Below are 26,990 nucleotides of genomic sequence, written 5' to 3' on the forward strand. Positions count from 1 at the left end.
TTAAAAGTTTACAAACCTTATATTTTTTGACAGACTCCTAATATTTTTTTTCATTATTTCTACCAGCTTTTGGTGACACACACAGACTTCCACAACCATCACATACACCAGCAAATTTCCCCAAACATGGGTTTCCCCCATATTGTAATTTTTTTGTGTATAAGGAAGTGAGTAGAGAAAATAAATCAACATACCATTCCCAGCATGGTAAATGAACCAACATACCATTCCCAGCATTGGGTCTATGCTAGCAGCCATTGCTTATTTAAAACATTTACAAGGACAGTCTACTGTATTGTAATACATGAGAAGAATTAGGCACCTATGAACAGGATTCAGTATCTAGCATGCTGAGTTGGGATACACTTAAGCTAATAGGGAGTGCGGAAGACAGGCCTGAAGTCCCATCCCTGAATGGCAGGTAGATGCATAACTTCGCTCCAGGATCCTTAACCATGAGGACCTGCATCAGCCACAAAGAAAAGGGGGGGAAATAGACTAACAAATCCCATGATACCCAGTAATCTGGCTATGGATTGTGTTTGAACTTCTTCCTCACATGGTTTCATGTTGTATGTTGTTTATTTTCTTTATGTATTGGGGTAGTGCTTGGCTGGAGTCATCACCATCAGGAGGGCTTTGGATGTTGGCATTATTAATATTCTTAATAAGATCAGCCAAAGGCATAGCAAGCTCCTTCAGTACTATTGGCAGAGGATAGATAATGCCAACCACTGGATAGTGGTGGGTTGCAGAGGGTAGAAACTTACCTCCTCTGGCTCTCTGCACTTGGGTGGCAGCTGCTACAAATGTGGCTGCTGTGATAATAATTTGGGCTTGGTCTACTGTAGGTAGGTGACAGGCTTACCGCACACTGGCTGCAGCAACCCAGTTGTACAGGGTTCCCAGGGTTCACCCCTGGAGCCCCCCCTGCTTCTTCTCCTCCAGATACGTTACTGGGTGTAAGGCTCTGCTTGCCCAGCTCCTATAGGCAGGTGGTGTGGGGGTGTTCCTACCATAGCAAAGACTCCGGATAAGGCTGGCACCATTTTGGTGCCCTTTCTAATTCAGCACTCAGGGCTGGTGCCCTGCTTGCTCCCCTTCTTCTCTGTCTTCCCCATCTCCCCCACCACCAGTTTTGCTATTGAGAACAGCCCTGCTACCCTGAGCTTGCAGAATTAATATGACAAATGATGGGAACAGAAATAGAAGGAAAAGTATTAGCTCAGACTTCCACAGACAGAACCAGGGAAAGAACAAGTCTTCTGAATCAGTCTGATGCCTACTAACTAAATTTCTCTGCTTGTTATGTGGTTTATGATTTATAATGAAAGAAATGCATTTATAATATTTTAAAATACAATCTAAATGTTAGTCACCAAAGTCAGCGTGTGGCCCTAGCATAGGACTGGGAGCAAGGAGGAGAGAGAGAGGTCCCTTACCTGAAAAGCTGTAAAAGGCCCTCCGAGTATATGAGGAAAGAGTAGAAGCTGTACACATAATGTTTCTCCCCATCCCCATTCCATGAACAAGGGAGATAGAGGAGGCTGGGAAAGTGCATCTTTCATTCCTCTCCCTCCTTCACTGTGTTCCTGGTGGATTGGAAAGAACAAAAATGCCCCCTAAAGGCATCAACACTAGCCAGAACAAGAAGGGAGCAATTGTGACTCAAACAAATGATTTAATCTAGCCCAACATTTAGAGTAATTTTTTCAGCTCTCATTGCTCTTTGTATTAGCCATAGATTGTGTTTCTTCTTTCTATGTATATGGCACAAATAGAACTGATGTAGCGGTGGCTGTACTGACTTGTTTTAGATTTAATATCTTTTATCTGTTTTAATTTTTATTTGAAGTCATATTGAAAGTGATACTAGTTGCCTGAAGGAGGTTGTTTAGATATGGAATTGGGGCATATATATGTGTGTAGCTAATGTGGAATTGTGGTAATTAAGTTATACATCTGTACAGTTCAGTATTGTATTCAGTGAGAAAACGACCATATTTTTAGTTTATATTTAAATTACTAATTCCGAAAAATTATGCATTATAACTAGAGTGGGTCAACTTGTAATTGATCTCTTAGTCCCAAATATATTTTTCTAAATTAAAGCTCCAAGTTCAGTTTGTCTTGACTTTTGCAGCCACAGTATTAATCAGTTACAATTTCTGACTAATAGCTTCCAATGAAAATGTTCATTTATCCTGAAAATTTATGCAAATTGCCTCTTTGCCTATCCTTTAGTAATCTTCTATTTCAGATACCCAACTAGGAAGTAGAAACAACAACATCTGACTCAGATGACCAGTTGCCAACATAAATAATGAATATCAAGTATTGAAAAAGAAATGTTCAGAAAAAAACCAATATTCCGAAACTTAGTTAATATAAAATATAATTAGAGAAATCAGGATTTGCTCATAAATTAAAAATCCAAAGGGCCAGATCCCCAGAGGAATTTAGCTATCTGAATCCATCATTTGCATATTACTGACATTATCAAAACTGCCACTCACCTGCTACCTAATCCCACAATTACTGAAGTTTCCAAGTCTGCCTTCACGTTGCCTTTGCCTCAACTCTAACGATCTCCTACAGCTAACAATCTGCTCGAGTCAATGGGTCAAGCAGAGCACTGGTCGAAACCTAGATCTTCTAATTTATGGGAATTTCTGACATCTCAAAATGTATCTTTGTTTTGATTTGGAAAGAAAACACATATTTTCAAAATGTTTTGCAAAACAAAAATTCAGAAATGTTTTGGTTTCAGGAAAATATGGAATTCTGGATTTTTTTTTACATTTTACTTTTGTATGTTTATATTGTTGTTACTTTAGCTCATGGGGATACCTTGGTAATAGCACCACTATTAACGACATATTTACTATAACACTATAATTGTCGAAATAGTGTTCCTTATATTTTATCTTTAAGGTCAGCTGCAGCTGAGACACCTTATTTTCCTTTCTGGGTGAAAGCGTTTCCTCATGTTTTAATTTATCAGTTTAATACAATCAAGAAATCTTCAAGTGTTAAAATGGTTTTAGCAGTTAAAAGCAGTAATGCAAAGGATCTTGGCATTCCATAATTTGTAACTAAGAATAATTAAAGGAACCCAGAGGGTAGTTTAGTTATATCAGTTCACATTTCTCTCCTTCTTTTCTGTTCACAAAATTAAAAACAAGCAATATATTTTGTCTGTTGAATCTTATCTTATCTAGATATATTATAAATAATCGGTTCCATTCTTGAAAACATTACAAGCAATATTGATTACAGTGAAGTTCCCCCCAAGTGCATGTCATGAACTAGTCATGTAGAATTACCCCAAAATTTCCCCTTTATGTTACATAGGGCATGCTATACTGATCATCTAATTTGACACTGTTATTTTTGACAAAAGCCTCATGTTAGAATAAAGGGGGAAAAGAAACATCATAGCTGGAAATTGTCTCTAGTGGGTTATGGAATAGAGAAGATCCCACACAACTTACTGATTCATTTGATGCACTGGCTGGGGAAATTTTTAGCTACATGCATGATTTCACAATGATTGCACACTTAATTCATACAACACAATTTTATTTTAAAATTCTTTGCTACGCATATAACACTGCTTAGCTTTAAGAAATACCACAAACATTAAGAACACAATAACTACATATATCAGACACAATGCTCCAAATGCACTTCTTTAAAACAATTACAACTCAAAGTTAAATTTGAATCAATACTATTATTTTCATAATATACTTACAATCCTAGAATTCTGAGAAGCCAAACACCTAGATATGCTTTCATTCCTCAGTAGTACAATTTAATGGGTTGGCCTCAGTAGTATGGTTCAATGGGCTGGCCTCAATACTGATAGGACTAAGTCCCCTTCCTTCAGTCCCTTTCGGGCGCTCTGCATCTTCAGCGTGAACTAAGATTCGTGTTCACGGAGAGGGTGGTTCAGGTGATCAGTCTGATCCAGCCTACACTTGTGATTCTTCCTTTGTTGTTCTGCAAGTGAGGTTACCTCCAAATTGGGACAGTAGGTTACAGTTTTTATTGAGTGAGTTGCCATCTTGGGCCTCTCCTACCCAAACCTGTCACTACTCCTAAATTTGGGCTCGGATCTTACTTAACAGATTCTTTTGCTTGGTAATCAGTTTCTTTTCTTGACCATTTTAATTACTTTGGGGAATTTCCTTTCTTTCCAACCTTTTCAAAGGCTCTTAGGGCTTGATTTATCTGAATGTGGGATGTTTGCTTAAGGGTCATTTTTATGTTAACTTTGTTAAAGGCCTCTAAAGATAAAATTCAAGAGTTAAGACTTTGAGCAAAGTCAGGACCTTCTGCATGTAGGCCAAAACAATGGCCTAGATAAGAAGATGAATCTTGTCTTCTTCCTAAACTGGCTAATGGGCAACTGTTACAAACATTCAAACTATTACATTCAATATGACAGAAATGTTGCCTGAAAAGATATGTCTACATGACCAAATGCAGATACCCTTGGATACCCTAAGCTAGCTCTGTATATGCTAGCTCCAGAATTGGCAGCAGTACAGCTGCATTTGCACGGTTCTGTGCCCTGACAAATTAGCTGGACAAAGCTTATTAGCTTGGATTCTGTACTGTGTTGATGCAGCTATAGTACTTCCAGTTTCAGAGCTAGACTGTGTAGAGTTAGCACAGTAAATACCCACATGACACTGCCTTGAGTTATACCCAAAGTTTCCTAGTCTTCTTTTAAATCCTTCTATAACTAGGGACCATTGTAATTCAGGTTCCAGTGCGGGGAAAAGCAGGCTCCCTGCATGCTCACTGAAGCCCAGTTCAGGCATTTTTCAAGGTGGCCTCTCCCACACCTCTGACTGGCTGAGAGAGCCCACCATGGGGCTTCCCTCATCCTGGCATGGGTTTCTCAAGCCCCACTCTTCCCTGCTGTGCAGAGAAGGGAAGGGGGAAATTCCCTTCCACCCCTGCGCAGCAGCAAAGCAAAACTGGGACCAGGAGAGACATGTCGGGTGGGGGGAAGCCCCTGTGGTGGGGCATCCTGAACCCCATGCCCAGCTGTGGGGGAAGGAGCCTGGCATGCATATGCCTGTAGCAGCTAGCTGTGGGGGTACTTACCTGCTCTGCTCTGGGCAGCGCTTTTAAATTTCCTATCAAAGTGGAAAATCAAACAACCTGATTGCCTGAGCCCTGGCAAGGGTTTAGCCTGCTCCTGGAAATGTGGGGTTTCCACAGTGTTTCCAGGGCTCTTCTCCCTTTCTTCTCTGTGCTTCAGGTAAGTTTTTATTTATTTATTTTTTAACTTTTTTCCCTACCCTCCCTCTCCTCCTCTGTTTCAAGCCATTTCTAGCCAAATAGCAGTTTTCCCGGGCTTCAGGAGAAACGCTACATTCTGGGCTTTCCTCTGAAATCCCCTGAAGCCCAAATTACAGTGGTCCCTATCTATAACCTGTGTGTTGATGACCTTCTTCAGTGGAAAATGCTGAAGCCTAAATATGGACATAGAATATAAAATTCCTTTTCTTGGTTGTGAATTTACTGCTGTTTAGGCTCATCAAGGGTTATCATGCTATGTCAAGGTAAAAGAAGAAAGGAGCTGACCAGGTTTCACTGCATCCTTCCTCACTTAGATTATCTCAGTCAAGACCACTTTAATTCTTTTTTTTTCCAGATGAAATAGATCTATTTTTTGCAGCCTCTGATTGTAAAATATTGATTTTCCCTATTAAGGCCAGCAATTCCTATATTATTTGTTCAGACTAGTGCCCAAGGAAAAAGTTTTTAAAATATATATGTAAAAAATAACTGTTTTATGATGTACATATTTACTTGATTAGAAGATGAGATTTCCCCCCTGTTTAACATGGAGAGAAAAGCCCCTTGCCTTACAATTGAGTGAGAGTTGGTGGGAGGCAGGGGTTAGGGCTAGAGCTGGAGTCTCAATTGCTACCTGCTCCCTACCTGTTCCCTACTGCCTCTGCATGCCCAGCCAGTCATTCTGCGCAGTCTCCCCCATGCCACTTCTCCCTCTATACCCCTCTGCTGCACTCCTCCTGATCTTTGCTGTGCACCAGCAGGCTCCATCTTTGCAGCCTGCAGCATGGAGCATGTGCTCCAGCCAGGCTCTGTAGCAGCAGTGCTGATTCTGTTCCACTGCTACAGGGCCCGGCTGGAGCCGTGCTGCATGTCCCAGGCTGCAGCAGGGATAGAGCCTCCCAGCTTAGAACTAAGGTAAGAAGGTGGGAAGAAAGAGGGGTAGGGACCCAAGCCTGTGGGGCCAGAAGTGGTGTGGAGGGGAAAGAAGGGGGGACAAGGGAAGGGAAACTGGGACAGCCTGAGGCTGCCTGGTGGGGTGGGAGTGGGCAGGGAGTGGTAAGTGGTAGGGGCAGGCAGCAGGGGGAAAGCTGCCTGCCTCTCCCACTATCTGCCCTTACTGTCTTTCCTCCATTTCTCTTTTCACTGCCTGTCCCCTTATAGCTCCACATTTTCTGCCCTATCATGTGCTCCCTACTTTCTGTCCCCCACCACCCCCACTGCCTGCCCCGTTACTGTCCCCCATCATCTGCCCTACCATATGCTGATCTACTGCCTTCCCCACTGTCTTTCCGCCATGTCCCTCATCACCTCTTCCTCCAGCACCTGCAGTAGTGAAGGGGTGAAATTTAAGATTATCCTCCAATAATTAGATTCTACACATGGAAAATAATAATAGATAAAGCCATCCCTGGGCGGGGGGGGGGGGGGGGGGAATGCAAATCAGGGTGACTGGCCAGGCCCCACACTTTGGGGTCCCCCTGCAGAGCTGGGTGGAGCAGCTGCGGAGACTCCATTTTGCCACCAGCTTCACATCTGGCCCCTCGGCCCCCTCCCTCCCGCAGCCAAATCTGCTGTTGGCTTCCTCACATCCAGGGGCTGGGGACCCACACAGACTGACTTGCCCCGGGCCCTGCACCCTGCTTAGGTCACCTCTGATAATAGATCTGTACATTTTATGTGTATAGAATCTAATTATTGGGGGGGTCGTCTTAAATTCAGGGTCCTCTTCTATTTGGGTAAATACAGTAACTAATTTTCTAGTGTGATGGTTTATCAGGCTCATAGAATCATAGAAAAATAGGGCTGAGAGGTACCTCAAGATATTCCCTAGTCCACCCCTCTAGCCCTGTTCCATTACTGGTGGGAACCTAATTAAACTAATGCTTAGTAATGATAGTCAATTAATAGTATCAACATTTTTCCTTGAGAACAGATTCATTCCTCACTTGAATCTTGGGGCGGGGGGAGGGGGGGTTGTTTATTGTTTTGTTACATGTCTCAGGAAGAGCTCCTATAACCAAGTGATCTGAAACCAGGATTCAGGGCATACATCTATTTCACAAGAGGACCACCCTATGGAGCACTACTGTGCAGCATGAAATGTCTGCTCTATGGACACTACATTGAATGAATAGATATTTGTCTTGGTGCAGCGCCAAGTCTATGCAACCAGGTGCATGTTTCAGGCGTGCTTACTGGGATGTACCCAAGACAGTACCGGGGTTGCCAATGCAAACAAAATTTTTTTACTGACAATCTGCAACCTTTTTACTAATAGCTAAACTTCTTTTACTGACATGTTTCTACTGATATATGTTTCACATAATATAAATCTAATTCTTTTGGCAGGTCCTGCCTGCTGCCAGACCCCATCTAGAAGGCTGGTTTCAAATTTAGCACAGTTAAAAAGTAAAAATGTTTGATTGTCAGTAAGAAGTTTCCAGTAAAAAACAAACAAACTGTCTTGGGTTGGCGAACCTGCTTGAATGTTTTTAAACCATGCTGACCACATCCCAGGGGTTCCCTACTTATCCCTATATCTTGATGCCCTGACCACATCCTATAGCACATGATGCCCCCCATGCCCCCAGCCCATCCTCCAGCCTTATCGTTGCTGGTTGTGCCCCCTCTTTCCAGCACAGACCCCCCAAAGAAGCCTACCTGAAACACAGCAGTACTACAGGACCAGATGCAGAAGCAGCAACAGTACATGGCTAGAGTGGGAGGGGTCTACAAAGCCCTGAGAGAAGGCTTCCTGCAGGGTAATGTGAAGGTGTTGCTGCTCTCTCTACCTGTCCTTCAATCAAGCAACTTCTGAGAGGGAGCTTCACAAAGCAGCCAGAGTTTATTTGTTGTTATGGACAGCTCATATTTATTTACAGGCTTCACAGACAGGCATTTTTGGCCTGAATTTTTACTGACTGTCTGTAAATTTATAGACAATTGACAATGTTGCACTGAACTGAGGTGGCTATGTTCCATCATTTCTGGGTGTAATTTGTGCAGAGTGATTCTGCCATACTTCACTGCAGTGCTCCTTGCTCAGGACCTTAACAGTGGATATTTCCACAGTGTCTTGTTTCTGTATTGTTACTGCATCACTTAACAGTTTTCTCAAGGCTTCAGTATGCATAAGTGTTTACAGGGTTGGGACCTAAATCACTTAGGGACAGATCCTAATTGACAATCTGGAAGCAAAAGATTGGGTTTATGGCAAAATAACTATTCATCAAAAATTTCATTCGCTGAGTGCCTGTGGGCATGGTAGCCAAGTGTGTGCCTGACTGATGAATTGCCTGTGTATGAGGAAAGTGGTTTTATTTAAGTTTGGCGTAAGAGTAACCTCTTCATGATGTGCTAATCAAATGATCACAGGACATATGTTGCAAAAAAAAAAAAAAAAAAAAATCCACGTTTTTTTTAAAGTATTCTATGAAATATGAATGTTTTTCAAAGCAATCCTTAAAATAGATTATTTACCATTAATATGGCTTATTTAGGTTCCATGGCAATCTGTCACAACCCTGAACTGGAGCTGAAGTGGTCCCTGATTTATTCATGGATCAATCAGAAGTCACATGCCCTTATAAATCATTCTGTCTTGCTAGAGAAAAATCATTGTCAATGGGTTTTAGCACCTTGTTCTTAGGCGATATCATTTCTTCACAAAAGCAGAATACAAATGTACCACAAATCCTACTCTGTTATATGCATGCATGATGAAAGGCCAGGGTTTCCCCAGGGTCCTATCCACCCCCCATGCATATATCTTGAATTCACTTTTTCTTTCTTCATGATGTCAGACAGTGTTTGCTCACTATTCACATAGTAAGGTCACCAGAAGCAATAGAGACTGCTGCTCTTTATTTATTAGATTTATATCCCGTCTAATCCAACAGGCTCAGAGAAGCTAGGCAAACACTCCAAGGTTTACTGCTGTATTTGGCTCCTTTGAGGTCATCTGTCTTCTCTCATTCACCACCCAGTGATGTATGCATCTCAAATACACCAGCCCTGGACAAGGAGTGGTGTGAAAGCTGCACTAGCACAAAAGTAATCCTTGAGACAGAATTCTAAGTTACAATTCCTTCACTGGTTGCACCACGCTTCTGCATTGACTTAGCCACTCTAGACAGTAAAAAGTGAAAGAATCAAACTCTGCCAATTCTACCACTCATTGGGCACATCATAAGACATTTACCATGGAGTTGCCTAATTAGCTCTGCAGTAAATGCATAGATACTGAGACTATTAGGAAGGAGTAAACTAATAATCTCTGCCATAGGTTAATACTTGTAAATATAAGTATTATCCTACAGTGGAGTTTTTTTACTATGCAGCAACACATGTGTAGACATTGATGAGGCTGGCTGCGGCACAAGGGTGCTTCATTGTGGAGGCTTGCCTGCCAGCTAGCCCCTCACTGAAGCACCCTTGTACTCCAGCCAGCTGCTCTGCAGCACATTAAGCCAAGTTGAAGCAGCCCCGGGCTGGCAGGCTGACCCCCCAGACCCTCTGCCAGCCAGAGCTGCTCTGACCCAGCTAAACATGCTGTGGTCCTAGACACATGTTCAAACATGGTGCCAAGGACTAATAAACTCCAGCGCGATATGTGCAAGAGTTTATTGTTGTGTATTAATTGCACATGTAGATGTGCCCATTGCATCAGAAAAGGAGTAAAACGCTAATTTCTTTCTGTTGTTACACTAACCTGTTGGTCTTGAGTTGCAATTTCCTCAGAGCAGAGGGTAAGTTCCTTGTATATTTTTAGTCAATAACCTGTCTGAGAAATTATTTATCCAAACTATTCATCAGAGACTCAACAATATATATGCCTCCACAAAAATCCAGAACAGTTTGTTGAATACAGCTCCTTTTGCAGTTGGCAAATGTCTGCTGTTAATTATAGAAAAGCTGTTAGCAAAAGGTATTCTTAGAGTTGCCCAATACTTCCCATGATAAAGCTTTGGTTTGAGGTATTTATAGCTTTGCCAAATTGAGCTGAAATTTCTCCTGCTGGTATCAGCTTCAGGGTGATTAAATTTTTTTTTTTTTACTGAAAGTCTCATGGAAAATTATTTAGACTTTTCTGAAAACACAGCTGAAGAAAAATATGTTTTGTGTGCATTAAAAGGTATAATAAGCATGTTACTGAGAGTTTGTTTTGTTTTTATGCCAGCCCTGTGAGAATTGACCCTAATTTGGTAAATGAATAGTTTGCATATGGCAGGATAGTATTGACCTGAAAGGGTTTGGGAGGTGGAATTCAAAATTCTAGCTGCTGTGTATATGTTTTAGCCCTCGATGCTGACTCTACTGGCATAGACCATCTTCTGGGGGCACTGAGCTACAAGGATGGAGTAGTCATCCACCTTAGCATTGACCTAAGCATCACCTTTGACTTTCATGGCCATAATTCTGACTTTGCTCCCTTAGCCTATGTACAAAAATTTGGGGAGGTTAGAGGGATGTCAGATCAAGTTAAAAATCACCACCTAATCTAAGGTAAGTTGGGATGTGGGGGAAGTTAGCAGGGGGAATTTAGGGGATCAGAGGGGCTAACAGACTCTGGGAAGATGATTTGTGGGGGAGGCCAGGAAGGGTCTTTGGGGATTAGAGGGATTGAGGGGCAAGCGGGATCCCTGGGAGGTATTGGGCAGATCAGAGAGCTTGCAAAGTCTGTGGGAGGGTCCAGGATAGACAGGCAGGTCCATGGGGAAATTGGTGGCATCAAGGAGGGTTTGAGGGGATAAGAAGAGGTTTGCTGGGTCCATGGGGGAGATTTGGGAGGTGAGCTGAGGGGGCTGCTGGCTGGTTGGGGGGTGGGGGGGAGGGGAGGTAGAAAAAACATAGCTCCAGGGCTGGAGTCAGTGTCTGAGCTTTCCAAGCCCTGGGACTGTGCTGGGAACTGTACAGAAGTTCAGGATAGTTAGACCGATCTAAAAATGGCCAACCCAATCTAAGTTGGACTACCTCACATATGTTTTTGCCCCACAATGTGCTGGAGATCTGCCACTTTGGAACAGACTTGATTAATCGTGTCTGCTCCACACATGAGCTAATGAGAACTGAACTGTCCTGTGTGCAGCTGTATAAGTGGTGAAACACGTCAGCAGGCAGAAAATGGCAGCAGTGCATTTTTTTAACTAAAGTGCCTCTGATATGTTTTAGTTCAAAAGTGCACCACCGCCATTTTCTCAGGGGTGATGCACATTTTGCCACATATACAACTGCACATGCCCAGCGCTTTTCAAAGCATCCGCTGCTGCAGCACATGCATGTGTACAAATGCCCTTTTAGGCTGATCTAACCTTCCTGGAACTTCTATACAGTTTGTACTTAAATCAACCTAACTAGGGATCTGAATGTGAGGTCTGCACCTGAGTGAACTTAGATCAGGTGGTCATTTTTAATGTGATCTAACCCCTCCTTAACCTTCTCAAATGTCTGTATGTAGCCTCAGTGAAGATCTGCTCCTCACAGCTCCAGACACTTTTCACTCTTCTCTCCCAGTCCCAGGAGGCAGCTGCAGCAGGTCCCCTTTTTCCCCTTCCCTGGACTGTATGACAGAGATGGAGAAGAATTAGGAAAAGCAGAGAACAAACTGACCCAGTCTTCACAGGCAGGGAGAAAATGGCAGGGTTGAAAGACTGCCTCAGATGCTGGACTCTTTTTGTTCCCTTCCCCCTCTTCTGGCAAGCATAAAGTTAGCTGCTCCCTCTCCACTCTCCACCCAAAATCACTGTGATTGCTGATGGGGCCTTCACAGCAGCACTGATTGGTTTCTGTTTCTCAAGACATAAGGGGTCAGGGTTTGGTGTATAATATCTACAATTAAGAATTAGTCTAGTATTCCATTGTGTCTTCTGAATAGTTAGGGCCGAAGTGCATGCACACAGCTAAATATTGAATCCAGGATATTCAAATTAGCCCAGAGCCCATCATTAAAACTTGAACGTTAATAATTATCATCTAGGCTGATAATTAGATTACAGCTTCAGAAGGGAATTAATATGCCCTTTACATCCTTCTTTTAACTTGTATACAAACATGAATAAAGTGTGTGCTGTTGGCTCCATATTCATGGCCTTACTGAACAGAGTACACAGATCAATTTGTATAAGGAAAAAGGCTGGATGAGCCATCTGTATTAGCAGCCTAGCCTCAGGCATTTTCTGTATAGTAATCAAGAAGGATCAATATGTCTGTACTCACAATTACAACCCTTTAGTCATACATCTAACAGAAAAGGAGTTTCCTGTTCATTGTCAGCACTTAGCAGTTCTATTTATTAAAATATTAAAGCCAGAGAAAGTATTAACTGGTACCGATTATTGACTTTACTGAATACCAGTTGCAAATCTGGTGCTTGCTTCTGCAATCCTTGTCCAACCAAATCTCTCCCTGAATTACTTCTAACCAACTGCCAGACCCTTACTCTAACAAGGAAAAAGACTCCCTCAGTGTTGAGTAAAAAACCCCATTCCTCTGTCATCATCATGCAATGATCCATTACTAGGAAGAGAATGCAGGAGTTTGGACATCCAGGCCCCTGGTCTAGGACTTACCTGCAGTTCATTCCAGAACTGGTAGCCGAGCTAGTGGTTCCAGACTTCCTGTGTCAGAGATGGATCCTGAACATCTCCAATGCTTTGCTGTTGGCGTGTCCTGTTTCCCTAAATAGCATGAGATGAGAATACAAAAAACCCTCATGTGTTTGCTAGCCACAAGCTAATTTTCAGCATTATCCACATAAAAGTAAGGTGCTGGGTACATTGTATCTCTAAATTCTGGCATTAAGAATACTTGGCTTTTCATAAAAGCATTGATATATTTGTGATACCAGCTGAACCTGAAATCTAGTAGTTTTTCATGAGGGAATCAGAACTAAAGTAAGAGAAGGGACAGGTTTATGCTTTTTCCCCCCTAGCCCAGCACCTTGCACATGGGATACTTCAAAAGAATGGGGTCCCTCTCACTTGAGCTCTTGGTTCTGACCTCATTTATATTGAAATCACTGATGTTGCAATGGTCTAAAATTAGTATAAGTGAAATTAAAATCTCTAACTCTAAACTAGCCAATGAAACTAGTTACTTGAAATGTTAATGAAGATCACAGTGAGAGCACAGAAAACAGGCGATTAATTGTAGGGCTAAAATCAGATTCCAGAAAGAGTCCATTTAGATCCCAAATATTGACATGAATTTTGTCTTACAACATTAATATAAATGGCTACTAGGGCTGTGCGAAATGGCACCATTCTGTTTCGATGTTTTGATGGAACAGTGTTTCATTTTCAATTTAATTTTGATTGGAAACTGTTGTTCCATTTTGTTTGGTCGAAACAGTTTCACCGCTTCAATGCTGTTTCGATGTTTCATCCATAGGCTATAATGGGGAAGCTTGAAACAGCCTATAACTTATAATTTCTGATCTGATTTGGATGACACTTGCAAGAATGGTAGCCCCTTCTGAGGGCATGAAAGCTGCCAAGTTTCAAGGAGATGGGTGCAGGGATTTCAGGGAAACTGCACCTCATAGTCTTGAAAGCAAAAAACTCATGTCACATGTATGTGTTAAGCTACAGCAGGGTCAAAACTGCAGGGATGCTAGCCCCTGCTGAGGCAATGAAGCCTGCCAAGTTTCAAGGAGGTAGGTGCAGGGGTTTGGGGGAAAACTGTACTTCAAGCTGTGGACAAGCAAAACTCATGACATGGGTGATACTTTGTGTGTTAAGGCACAGCAGGGTGAAAGTTGCAGGCCTGCTAGCCCCTGCTGAGGCCACAAAGTCTGCCAGCTGTCTGCCAGAGGTGCAGGGGTTCTGGGTTCCTGCACCTCTGGCTGCTGACAGGCAAAACTCGTGACAAGGGTGGGTAACACTGTGTGTGTGTTAAAGTGCGCCCTCACTCAACTGACACCAAGGCAGAAAGCAGGGCAGTTTAAATAATGCTGCCTTTTATGCAGTTTTTCCATCCCTCCCCCAGAGCACTGGGATTGGAAGGGACCTCAGGGAAAGGTGACAGTCAGTGGCCAGCTATGCAGTCAATAATGAGAGCGCTCCTTCCCCACTCTTCCCCCTCCCTCTCCTTACTTTAGATTTTGTTTCCCTGCAGGCGAGCCCAGCTTAAGCTTTGAAACATTTTGACTTGCCTCGTTTTGTGCTGAGGCTATTTTGAAGCTCTCTGTTTCATTTTGATTTGCTGTTTTGAGCTCGTAATGAGCCGAAACAGTGTCAAAATGAAAGTGCTGGCGAAATTTCGCACATCCCTAATAGCTACCATATATGTGGTAGAGATTTTGAGAGTCCCTGGTAATACACTTCTAAACACAATCTATCCTTATGCAAATTGTCAGGGAAGCCATTTAATATTGTATGTTTTACAGAAAGAATAGTGGGGAAGAGCTGCTTGTACTTGACTGTACAGAATACTCTAGCATGATTCAGTGTTGCAAGTGGTAATGGCTCATTTGCACCTCTATTGCAAGACAGAATCGGGCATTGTCCCTGTAGGAACTCCTGAGTACATTGGCCAGTGCTTCAGGAACATAAAGGAAGTACATCTTCCACAGCCACCTCTGACACCGTTCCAAGTTACTGACAGAACTATGGGCTTACCCCTTCCCTCTGCTGCCCAACCACTCTGAATCTAGCTCCCTTAACAGTGTGAGTCTTTCATGACATTTGACTTTTTTCCAAGGAAGCTAGAAGTCAGCTCAGAATCCATAGTTTCATAGTAGTTAGGGGTCAGAAGGGACCTGAATAGATCATCTTGTCTAACCCCCTGACACTGGTTGAAGCACACGCTGGGATCACATAACCCCAGACAGGTGTTCATCCAACCTCTTTTTGAATTAACCCAAGGTCGGAGCGAAGACCACTTCCCTACGAAGATGGTTCCAAATCCTAGCTACCATGTCAATGAAATAATGCCTCCTAATCTCTAACCTGAACCTATTCTCTAGCAGCTTCTGGCCATTTTTCCTCATCACCCCAGGTGCTGCTGGGGAGAATAGGGCTCTTCCTATTTGCTGCTGATCTCCCCTAGCGAGTTTGTAGGCAGTCACCAAATCCCCCCTCAGCCTCCACTTGCTGAGGCTAAACAGGTTCAGGTCCCTCAGTCTCTCCTCATAGGGCCTGCCCTTTTGCTTTCCAACCAGGTGGGTGGCCCTCCTCCGAACCCTCTCCAAGCAGGCCACATCCTTCTTAAAGTGCGGTGCCCAGAACTGGATACAGTACTCCAGTTGAGGCCAGACCAATGTCATGTAGAGGGGGAGTATCACCTCTCTGGACCAGCTTGAGATGCATCTTTGGATGCACTACAAGGTGCAGTTGGCTTTGCTGGCTGCGGTCTGGCATTGGCGGCTCATGTTCATCTTGGAGTCAATAATGACTCCAAGATCCCTTTCCGCCTCTGTGCTCACAATGGGGGAGCTCCCCGGTTTGTATGTATGCTATAGATTCCTTCTCCCCAGGTGCAGCACCCTGCATTTATCTACATTGAACCCCATCCTATTACCATCTGCCCACCTCTGTAGTCTGTCTAAGTCTAATTGCAGTCTCTCTCTCCCTTCGAGCGTGCCTACCTCTCCCCACATCCAAAGCACTCAGAATCATAATTGGGTTGTAATAATGTACAGAATACGCCAGGCTTCAGAAGTCGCATAAGGGTGGCATACAGATAACATGCACAAAAACATTTCCACAGGGAAGGCAGGTGACAGGGAATGCAGAATAGACCCCTTTATCTACAAAATCATTGTTTCTCAGTCAGTGAGTTGAACCTTCTGTGCTGTCATGGGAGGCACTGTAAAATAATAATACAATAAAAAGCACAGAAAAACTTACTCTCCCATGGTCCAAGAAGTCTTATCCTTCAAAGTCAAGTGTTTTCTGTCAGCCTCTCTAAATGCATGCACACATTCTATGGGTTTTTCACATTATTCCAGATTTAGGATTTCCCCCCCTCTTACTTTCATGATAAATGTAAAGGTGAGGGAAGCAAGTCAGAATAGCTCACAATAGTTCAAATATGGGGTCACCAATGACAACATTTACAAACTTTGGTGTGAATCAAACATCCTTTGGATATGGCTAGTTTTTTCAGTAGTGCAGACCTCCCACTACTCCGGGTAAAGTCAAATGCAGCAAACCTATTCTAACTTTAACCCTAGATGAAGGAGTGCTAAATTTGGAGTGTGTGTGCTGCATTTGAATCTTTCTCAGCTCATTCACATGCAACATTTAGAATTATCAGCAGCTGACCTTTTCATACAATCACAGAAAATTAGGGTTGAAAGGCACATCGGGAGGTCATCAAGTCCAAGCCCCTGCTCAAAGCAGCAAAGAGAGAGTAACATGACTAGTTACAGATTTGTATGAGCTGCAATGGGGTCCTGATCCCGACTGGGAAAGTTGGCCAACTTGTACATCTCACACAAAGATTGCACATTTAACAGCTCAGTCATGCTCTCCCATATCACAGTGCTGGCTAGTCCAACTATGGGTAACTATGCAAAGGAAATAACAGCTTCCTCTTCACAATTCTTATTTAAGTGGGCTGATAGGATGGGGAGGAGGATCATTCTTTAGTTTAGCGAGCAGTTCACAGAGCTCAGGGCAACACTGTGCCAAATGGTCCAAAGTACCCCTCTTTGGAATAGAAGGGAACTCAGAAGGCAGATTGCCACCTCTTCTGGTCTTCTTCAGAGCAGGGTAACAATATGCTGCCCTTACCTGAGGGATGCAGGCCAAGCTATAACTGAACTGGCCCTAATTATAGTCTCAATAATTTGATCAGTGTGCATTTCTGTGTCATTTTTTCCAAATTTTGTTGACTCTGGTTTTTTGTATGACCAAGATATAAAAGTCTACACTAATGCTGTTGGGGTTTTTTTTTGTTTGTTTGTATAGAAAGTGTTATCAGATATCTGGATTTAAAAACATGGATGGAAATAAAATCATGTCTGATAACAACAGCTGCATTATTCATATGAAAGTCTGTCTAGTGTATGTATAATTATTATTATCCAGTGCCATACAATGAAAACAAAAAGACATTGTATTTAAGTAAAAGCCAATTGGGGTTATCAAAGATATTTGTATTTATCCTCATGGGATTTCTGGTCTCAACTCAGTGTAAAGCTTAAATGCATGGTTAATAAATACTGAAGCATATGCTTAGGGTTTTGTTCAATTATGGCCCCTGGGATTTATGTTGGGTCCCTTTTTAACCTTTATGTGTTAAAAAATAGTAATATTTATTAATTAAAATCTATTCCTTCCGAGCCTGGATATGGCGAATATTGTTCAAATAAAGTCTGCTCCTTAATTCCTATAGAGATTAATAAGTGTATAATATATTCCAGGAAACCCAGAGTTAATTATTCCATATTTTGCTTTTTTACCTTAAAATGCATAAGAAGTGAAGTAAAGTACCCATTAGGGGCATGTCCCCATGAGTGGGAATGTGTGTTTCCCAGGAAAATGCCCATGCATGGCACATGGCACATTGCCCTGGGTTGGGTAGGGAAGGCTGGGGCCAGCACCTAGGCTGGCCTCAGCAGCCTTACCTGGTGTCCTGAGAGCCTCTGGGGGCTGGCGCTACAGCAATTTGGCAGCACAGAGCCTGGTCAGCAGCCCGAGCATGGCTCCAGGCGGCCAGGCTCCAGTTTTCAGCAGTGCAAACTACCACTGTGTGCACTGCCCCACTTTCTTAAGACAGGTTTTTTGACACCAGTGTTAAAAAAAAATACCGCGAGCTGCAAATTAGCAGTGCAAGCATTGTCTTCATGTGTGGTGTATGTTGTGCAGTGTTGCAGATGGGTCTGCAGTGCCATGTACTGCACATCCACACTCGGTTGGATACACCCTAGGGGCGCATCCAGATGAGCGTAGCTGTACGGTATGTGATGCCACAAACATGTCTGCAGCGCCACATACTGCATAGTCAGGTGTTCTCTACACTTGAAGGGCATACTGCCCGTGCAGGCACTGCTTTGAGTTTTTTTCCTCAGGTTTTTTGAGCCCTGGATATCCAGGGGGCAAAAAAACCCCAAAAACCATGGAAAAAACCAACAGAGCAGTGCCTGCATGGGCAGCGCACACTGCTGAAAAGTGGAGCTGGGCTGCCGGGAGCCACGCTGCGGCTGTCAGCCAGCAGGATCACCACTGCTTCAGCCCCAGGAGGTCCCCAGGACCCCAGGTGAAGCTGCTGGGTCCAGCACTGTGTTAGTCTCAACCTCCCCTACCTCCCCTGGAGTATCTTGTCACAGGCCAAAGCACATACGGCATGGGCATTCCCCAGGGGTAAATAGTTGCGGTGCAAGCTCTTCCAAACATCTGTACTCATCTGGACATGACCTAGGATTCTGTTTTTCTTCTTCCTTCCCTACCCTGCCCAGTGCAATGATACTTCACTGAGGAGTTTAGTAAAATCCAGTCCCCTACTGGTTGGTACTGTCTGAGCAGTATCTCAAATTTTCCATCCTGTTCAGTTTTGTCTATGGAGCAGCAGAGCCCCTTTCTAGTCTGGAGCTAGGTCACTACTATGACTTCCAGTGCCAGGCTATCACTCTCTACCAGCACTATGACAGCCCACTGGGACTAAATGACACGTATCACAGTTTGCACATTTTAAACTGCAAAATCTAATGGGTTTTAATACTGTTTATGGGCCATTTACAATCCTGCTTCCCGTTTGTTAACTCTCCTAAACTTTCTTTCTCTCTATAAGCCTTATGCAGAATTGATGGATTGCACAATTTTGCTGAGGTTTACATCTATTATATGAGGAAATAGTATTATTTTTCAAAGCACTCACCCAGAAACTTGGTTGAAAAGCATGTAAAGCAAAATGGTACTGTATGGCCCTAGTGTGCCTTTCTTGTTCTGCAGAAGGAAGGAAGATACAACAGACAATTAAATAAAAAGGAAAATAAGTTAAAGAAAAGCAAGGGACATCAAGTGTGTTGTGCTCACATTATTGTGAATACAAATCAGATATTGTTTGTGACCTAAAGAGATATTTGAATGAATTGTTATTATCTAAATCTATTACCTTTGTGAATGTTTGCTGTCAGACTATATAATGTTCAAGTGCATGTTACAGAAGTTAGAATATAAAGAGCCCTAATTGAATCAAGCCCAATTACTTTTTTTTAATCTATCAAGATGAAAGTGAACTATTTTCACAGTACTAGACCTAATTTCTGTCTTGTGCATTACTTCTTACTTATTCACCATCACAATGGAAGGGTATGTACGTTGACATCTTCAAAGATAATGAAGTTATTTAGCCATATAACTCCATTTTAAATTAATGGGGTTATGTGGCTAAATTCCCCGAATGTTCTTCAAAGTTTCCCATCTAATCTTTAGACCTGATTATTACCAGTTATGGATGTTCCACAATCCCAATATGATGCTCCTTGTATTGGTTAACTGTTCATAGACTACATAACCTATGTTTTCCTTACTGCAATATAAACCCAGTACTTTGGTTTGTTTGTTTGTTTTTTCTCAGTGAACTATGAGGATAATGAATTCCTTACCTCTTTATAACTTCCATGTAGGTATTTGCATAAAGATTCATTTATTCTAAAATACCTTTTTGTAGACCTAAAATATTGAGTTCCTTTTCCTCAGAAGTCTTTAATTTTCCAAACATTTATTAATACTGTTGTTTTCCATCCTCCAGCTTATCATCTTTCCATACCACCTTTGTCGTACGTTGTTTTCATACTAACATTAGCAGGGATACTTTTGAAAATATATGTCTACATATATATATGTGTGGATGACTGGCATTACCTACTCAACCAGAAGTGCATCTGATTGAAAAAAATGTGTGTGTTGGCTTAGGGCCGTATGTCCCTGGTACATCATTATCACTGAACAAGAAAATCATAACAGTGTGGCAAAACTCATGAAAAAGGTCCTCAATGGAGAGAGGTATAGTACGATCATTCAGCATCTGGGGTTTGGGTTGGGGGACATGCCAACCACCATAAAACAGAGGCTGGGGATAAGGAGAGGAGAAAGGCAGGGGTGGGGAGTCTTACCTGCCTGGGCTTTCTTCACTGAGTGCAGGGCTGTACTTGCTGTAAGAAAAACTCTCCAGGGAGTGAGGAACATCATACCAGTCTCTCTCTGCCAACCAGATGCACTGCTGCTTATAGAGCTGCTCCTAGGGTTGGGCAGGGGTAGCACAGCACTGCTTCTGTTGTGGCAGAGACTCCCAGGTTGAGGGATTCTGGTATCCTGTCATAGTCAACACTTGGGGTTGGTGGCCCTCTCATCCCACCCTACTTGTGCTACTGCCAACAGAATAGTACTTAACACACATTCATGGGCCTGTCAAAACACAAAATGCCCTTCCTCAGGTCAGAATGAGGTCACCTCCTGAAGTGAGCTCAGAAAAGGCACTTTGTGTCTTAAAACCTGTCTTCAGTTCTCCCATCTATGAAGTTGGTCCAATAAAAGATATACTCCCTGTGGGAGGGTGGCTGTGTCCTTCCTGGTTCCCCCTCAGAGCTCACCTGCAATGACTTTGATTGAAAGGAAAAGATGTTCAGTATTTATCCTTGAGGTTGAGAACAAACCACAGACCACCCAGATGGTTAACTTCCCAGTGCTAACTTTATTGGTATCAGTGTTACATTATTGTTTCCTCCCTGCTAATTGCTTCATTAGCAGAGGGAGTGGTACCTCTGTTCTAATTAACACCTAAGCTGGTGAGTCTCCCGGCTGCTCTAGTCAATTTCGGCTTGCACAGCTTTCTCACGGGCAATTACAAGGCGTCTCTGCCGTGATCCCTCCATACCCGCTGCATGTCCTGCCTGCCTGGTGGGGTGAATGGCTTTGCAAGGCTCTCCCCTCTGTGTGCTGCTCCGGGGTCCTCTGACTCAGTCTTCCTCTTCCTGCTTGACTCTGTGGGGTCCCCTGGTTCCTCCCTTAGTTGCCCATGACATCTATGGGCCTCGGGTCAGTACCCCTGCTCCTTACTGGTGGATTGCGACTATTCCTGACAGCGGTCCCCGGCTCCCTTCAGGGTCTTGTGCCTCCTCCTCTTCCTCTCTCCCTCCCCATCATCATCTCATCCTCTGGTGGGTGCCTAGGGGCAAAGTACAGTCCCTAGCAATCAGGCTTATGTAGGTGGTGGCAAGTTTATTTACCCTGATTTTCCCTAGGTGTGCAAAGTTCTTTCACTAGTGTAGCGTGCTCCCCATGGTTTCCCACCCCAGAAAGCTAACCTAGTAACAGGGCTTCTGCCCAAGCCCCTATTACACCCCCCAAAAAAAATTCTTGCCTCATATATTTCCTGGACCTTCACAACATGCCAGCCTTCCATCAGAGGCAGTGGAAGGCCAGAATTAATGGGGCTTAGCCCCTGCAACTAATTTTGGGGTGGCCAGCAACAGCACCATGGCACCACAATCCTGCAGTGCCCAGTACCACTCAGCATGCAGCCAAGCCAGCACCCCATGCATGCTCAGCTCTGCGCAGGCCCACTGCTCCGGTAGCACCCCCATGTCCCACTGCTGCGGCACGGTGCTCAGTGCCCCCACCACATGCTCCTCCACTGCCACATATAGCACCAGCACATGCTGGCCCTGTAATAACCCTGTACCAAGCCCGTATTCCACCCTACACCACTGCACCCCCCACCCACACCCCAAAGCAGCACAGTAGAAGTATCTTTTATGTTTAAGTTTTTCTCAGGCCCCCCAATAATTTTTTCTCCCACCACCTATGCGATAAGAAAGAAGGCATTACTTAATGCTGACTAAGCAGCAGTAAGTAGTTCACCATGTGCAGAAGTTGGCACCTGTACATGGGATATTACTACCATTTCAGTGGAATCTAAAACATATAAGAACAAATGGAAGGGGTGCTTGTAGTTCATCTTAGAAAAGCTTGAGCTTTTTCTCTAAACTCTACTCTAGATGTTTCCATCTATATGACAGTGTAGTTGCAATCAGTTTCTTCAAAAAAAAAAAAAAAAAAGGATACATAGCTTCTTTTACCTTGTTCAGGAAATATATTAGTAATGACTAAAAATAATTACTATTGGAGTGAAGTATATGAAACACATAAATATGAACACTAATAAAGTTAAGATAAAGTATATTAAAAACATAAATATGAAGGAGAATGAAGGAAAAATAGAGCAGTCCAAGGGAGCAAAATGTCGTATTGAGGTTTTAAGATGGAATTTTGTAAAGCTCCATTTAAACAAATAGCAGAAAAAATGTCTGAACATGGAGGTCAGTTAAATCACTCAGTAGTTTCCCAAACAGAGATGCAAGTCCAAGTTCTTGAGACCCAGAACAAGGAGTTAGTGAAGATACTGTAAGGATAATCCTGAAATAGCAGGAGGATGAGCTAAACAACATAACGAGTCATTTCTATCTCAAATTCAAAGGCTCCCCATTATGCAGCAAAGTGTGTCCTGTGTAGTAATTCCAGCTGTAAAACAGTTCTACAAGTCCCCACTACTCTGACCCCCATATTGTGGGAACACTATCTGACATTTCTTCCTGCTTCAGACTCATACATGAGTCTGATATCTAGCATAACAAGGGTAGGAAGAGACAAAAAGGAGAGAAAATGGCTTAGCCTGGGTGGTCATGTGCCTTCCTGTCAAAAGAAAATGATGGTGTTATTTCAACCTATAAAATATAAGAAAGGATCAGAAGTATACCAGTCCCTTTCATAGGACGCTAAAATTTCAAACACTGAATTCCCAGAAAAAATAGTGAAATGAAAACAGGAAGATGGTAGAACATGAATAATTCTCTGACAAGTGCTGTGGCAGGCATGAAAAAAGTACTAATATAACCAGTGTTTAATAGAGTTGCCAGACTATTATTGTGATGTTTCCTACACGTCACAGTATAATGGGTAATCAAAGACTTCATTAACACAGTTGTGTGTTTCTAAGTTAGTTTGAAATGCTCTGTGTCAAGAATGGCTGGAGATTTAATACTGTTCAAGTATTACATAGTAGACTAGAGATGTAATGTCATTTTATCGAGGCAGAGCCCAGAAAAAAATTGATAATGGAGCATTCATTTGTCTTCCTCGGTATACTGAAATCAGAATCTATTAGATGCAGACAAGTCTCACATTTTGTGTAGTCCGCAGTGAAGATATTCACAGACAGTAGTCTGATGCCTGGACATGAGAAACAAGGCCAGGCCACTCTCTGCAAACCGAAATAATCTCATCAGGCAGTGATCAGGCAAGACTGCTACTGAGGTACATGCAGAAAAGCTGCAGCCCAATGAGTAAAACAAGGAAAGGAACAAGTAGGGTGCCTGTCTGGTGGGATATTAACACAGCTTCAGACAGAGGGTCTTTAAGAGAAGGCTGGATAGGCATCTGGATGGGGGCATCTGACCCAGCACTCTTTTCTGCCTAAGCAGGGGGTCAGACTTGATGATCTGCTGAGGTCCCTTCCTACCCTGGCATCTATGAATCTATGAAGGCGGGGGAAAATAGAGAGTCAACAAGGTGGTACCACCACAAAACACTGAAGTAGCAGATGTTCTGTCAGCAGTGAGTTTCCTATAAGGTGTCAGGTTTTTAATGGTTTGGGGGGAAACATTGAGCTTTAGCAGCACTCTGGTTTGTGCACAGTTTATGCCTCGGAGTTCACAGTATAGTCAGTCAGTTGACAGCTGACTCTTACACTTATCAAACTAATCTGGATTATTTTGCTGTTCACCTTGTCCTGCTGCTCAAGTAATTTTTTCTTCTTGCTTGGTGTCATCTTGAACGTGTGGTTCGTAAGCTCTTTGTGGAAGGCAGTGTACAATGGGCCATGGGCCCTAATCAGCCCAGCTGCTGCCAAAATAGAAACTGTAAATAATAAAGAGGTAACATCCCTCAGAAGGAAGAGACAGATGGGTTTCCTGTATGAAGGGATGCTAATGCAAATTGTTCCTGTACAAGTTCAGTGAGTGATGGGGATTGAGAAAAGGGAGTAAAGTAGGGAACTATTGTGGATCATTTGAGCTCCAAGGAATTGGAGGTCCCCAGAAGGAAATTACTGCTGCCTCAGGGGCTTACATTTCCTTACTTCTCTTTACCTGGTGGACACTGAAAGCTAACAGTAAGAGCCAATTCATCAGGTGAATGATATAAAGCATGAAGGCTTTATGGAGCCTATTTTGTTGGTGCTGGCTTGCAGCTGTCTGCAGCTGTGAAGTAAAATGCTTGCCCTACAATACCTTTAATTTATACTGACACACTACAGGGTAAGCTGACAGAAAAGCTACAGCCACTTGATAGATACAATATCTTTTGTTGTAAAGCATTTTGGGTGCCTTAAGAAAACAACATCACTTGTGTCTGACTGTTCCTTGAACCCCATAATTGCCTGTCTGCCACAATATGGTATTTTGTCCTTCAAGGTTCCAGCATTTTGAGTCTTCGTTATATCTTATTGATGTGTTTTCTATTAGTATAAAGCTGAAGTCTAACAATGAACAAAAGGGTTTTTTTATTGAGATACATTTTTTGTAGTAAGTGTGACTTTTCAGAAATACTGCAGCTAAAGTATAAAAACAATTTAACCCACGGTAAGCCATAGTCTTTATACTAGTGCACTGTTCTGAACACATATCCCTATGGTTGAAAGCTATATCATATTTCATTATTTTTCACACTGCCTTATTTTGCCTTGTGAAAACAAAATCCAGACCTACAAGAATTTATCATGGAACAGTCAATAATGACCTAATAGTGTAATTTGAAATGTCACTAAGAACCTACCATTCTGCACTTGAAATTAATTGATTAATGAATTGAGACTCAGAATTTTACAAGGTAATGCTTCAGAAGACATTTCAGTCTGACGTCATTTTTTAGCTACGAACTAACATTTGCAAAGGAAATACTTCTATGTTGTGTTCCTCAAATTTATCTCTGATCATTGCTTAAATCCAAAATTAGAATTATTCAGACCAAATTTATCAGTCCATTTGCTGTTTGAAATGTTTTTGCCCATGGTCTTGAATAGCAGAGAAGACCATGGAGCTCTTCATTTGCTTTTATGTGGTAGCGTGGACCTGCACTACAGATAGGAAAATTCATAGACGGTTTTATGCCACCAACGTTCTCTTCTCCTACCTATGATTTTGATCAAATTTAGTCGACAAGGTGAGTTGAAGCTGATTGGAAGATGTCAGAGAGTAGTGGCAGCATACCAATGCCAGACCATGTGTACTACAGCTTTTGCAGCTTGGCAGCAGACTTCAGGCACATCTATGCCTGTGCTCGGGAGCGTTGCAGTAGAGAACACCATGTGCATTCTGCTCATACTACCCCCCAAAATGGATGTAATGGAACTGAGCCCACACCACTATGTTTTCCTGGGGGTACCTGCAAGTGTACCAAAATGGCTATATTACCTCCAGTTCAGGGGGACAGTGTATGCAGAGCAGTCATTGAAAGCTTCACTGTGATGTTTCCTAATGCAGTCCTCAGGCAATGTTGACATGCCTCCTGCATGTGTAATGAGACCTATTCATTAACAGGCAACTACTGCTTAGGAGAAGAATGAATTTTATTCACAATGAATACCATGGAACCTTTTCATTTCTGATTCTTCTGTTGTGGTGTGTTCATTGTTCAAAAGTGGGGCTTTGTTGTCATCATATTTATTAAAACTGATTAATCACATCTCTTATATTCAGCATGTTTATGAGACCTCTCAGTGATTTATTGAATTGGAAATTAAACTGAGCACAGTCAGTAAAATTTGATTGTTTATATTATGGTAATTAATGCATTTTTTATATTTGGGGTTGACTGATTGTAATTCTCATCCTGTCTGGGAGTAGCTTCACACTTTTAGCTGCGTAGGTTTTATATATTCTAACATACCAAGTTTCCTTTTAATATTAAGGAAGAAAATTAAGTTTTGTTGTCTTCTATTTAGAAATTTTTAGGTTTCTTAAAATGAAGACAGGTTTTTTTTCTCTTGCCAGGGAAAATAATCTAATTACTATAGGTGTGTGATAATAAATACTTTAAAAGAGAAATTGGGGGCAGTGGTTATTGTTTTCCAAAAGCTAATACTTTAAATGTCTGCAGTGATCACAATTGTAGATTCAGGATCAAAACTTCAAACATTAGTATATATGCAAAACATACTTTCTCAGATATTATCTTGTAATTGCATATACAAAACATGAAGCAGAATGCATAAGTAGATTCTTGTACATGTACATTTCTTATTTTTCTACATATTCAGTTAGAATCATAGAAAAATGGGAGTGAAGTAACCTCAGGTAGTCTTCTAGTCCATCCCCCTGCTCAAAGCAGGATGATTCCTAGCTATACCACCCCATTTCATTTTCCCTTCTTAATAATATAGGTTCTTATTTATTTGTACAATTATCTGTTAATATCTACATTTTGTCTATGTGTAGATATTCAAAATAAAGTCATTAGTTTCCTTACACTGCTGCTGTCTGATAATATAAAATATGTTGTAAAAGTCCTGCTTTCCTTGTGATTTTCCCACTTCACTACTAAGAATATAAGTTTTTACTCTCAAAAAGACTAAGTAAAACTTGACTGAATGGAAAAATTACTAATAAGATTCATTCTGCAGACCTCAAACTAATCTCAGGGATGTGAATGAATTAGTATAGGAGCAAA

This window comes from Alligator mississippiensis, chromosome 3, assembly GCF_030867095.1.
Source record: "Alligator mississippiensis isolate rAllMis1 chromosome 3, rAllMis1, whole genome shotgun sequence".
NCBI classification, from domain to species: domain Eukaryota; kingdom Metazoa; phylum Chordata; order Crocodylia; family Alligatoridae; genus Alligator; species Alligator mississippiensis.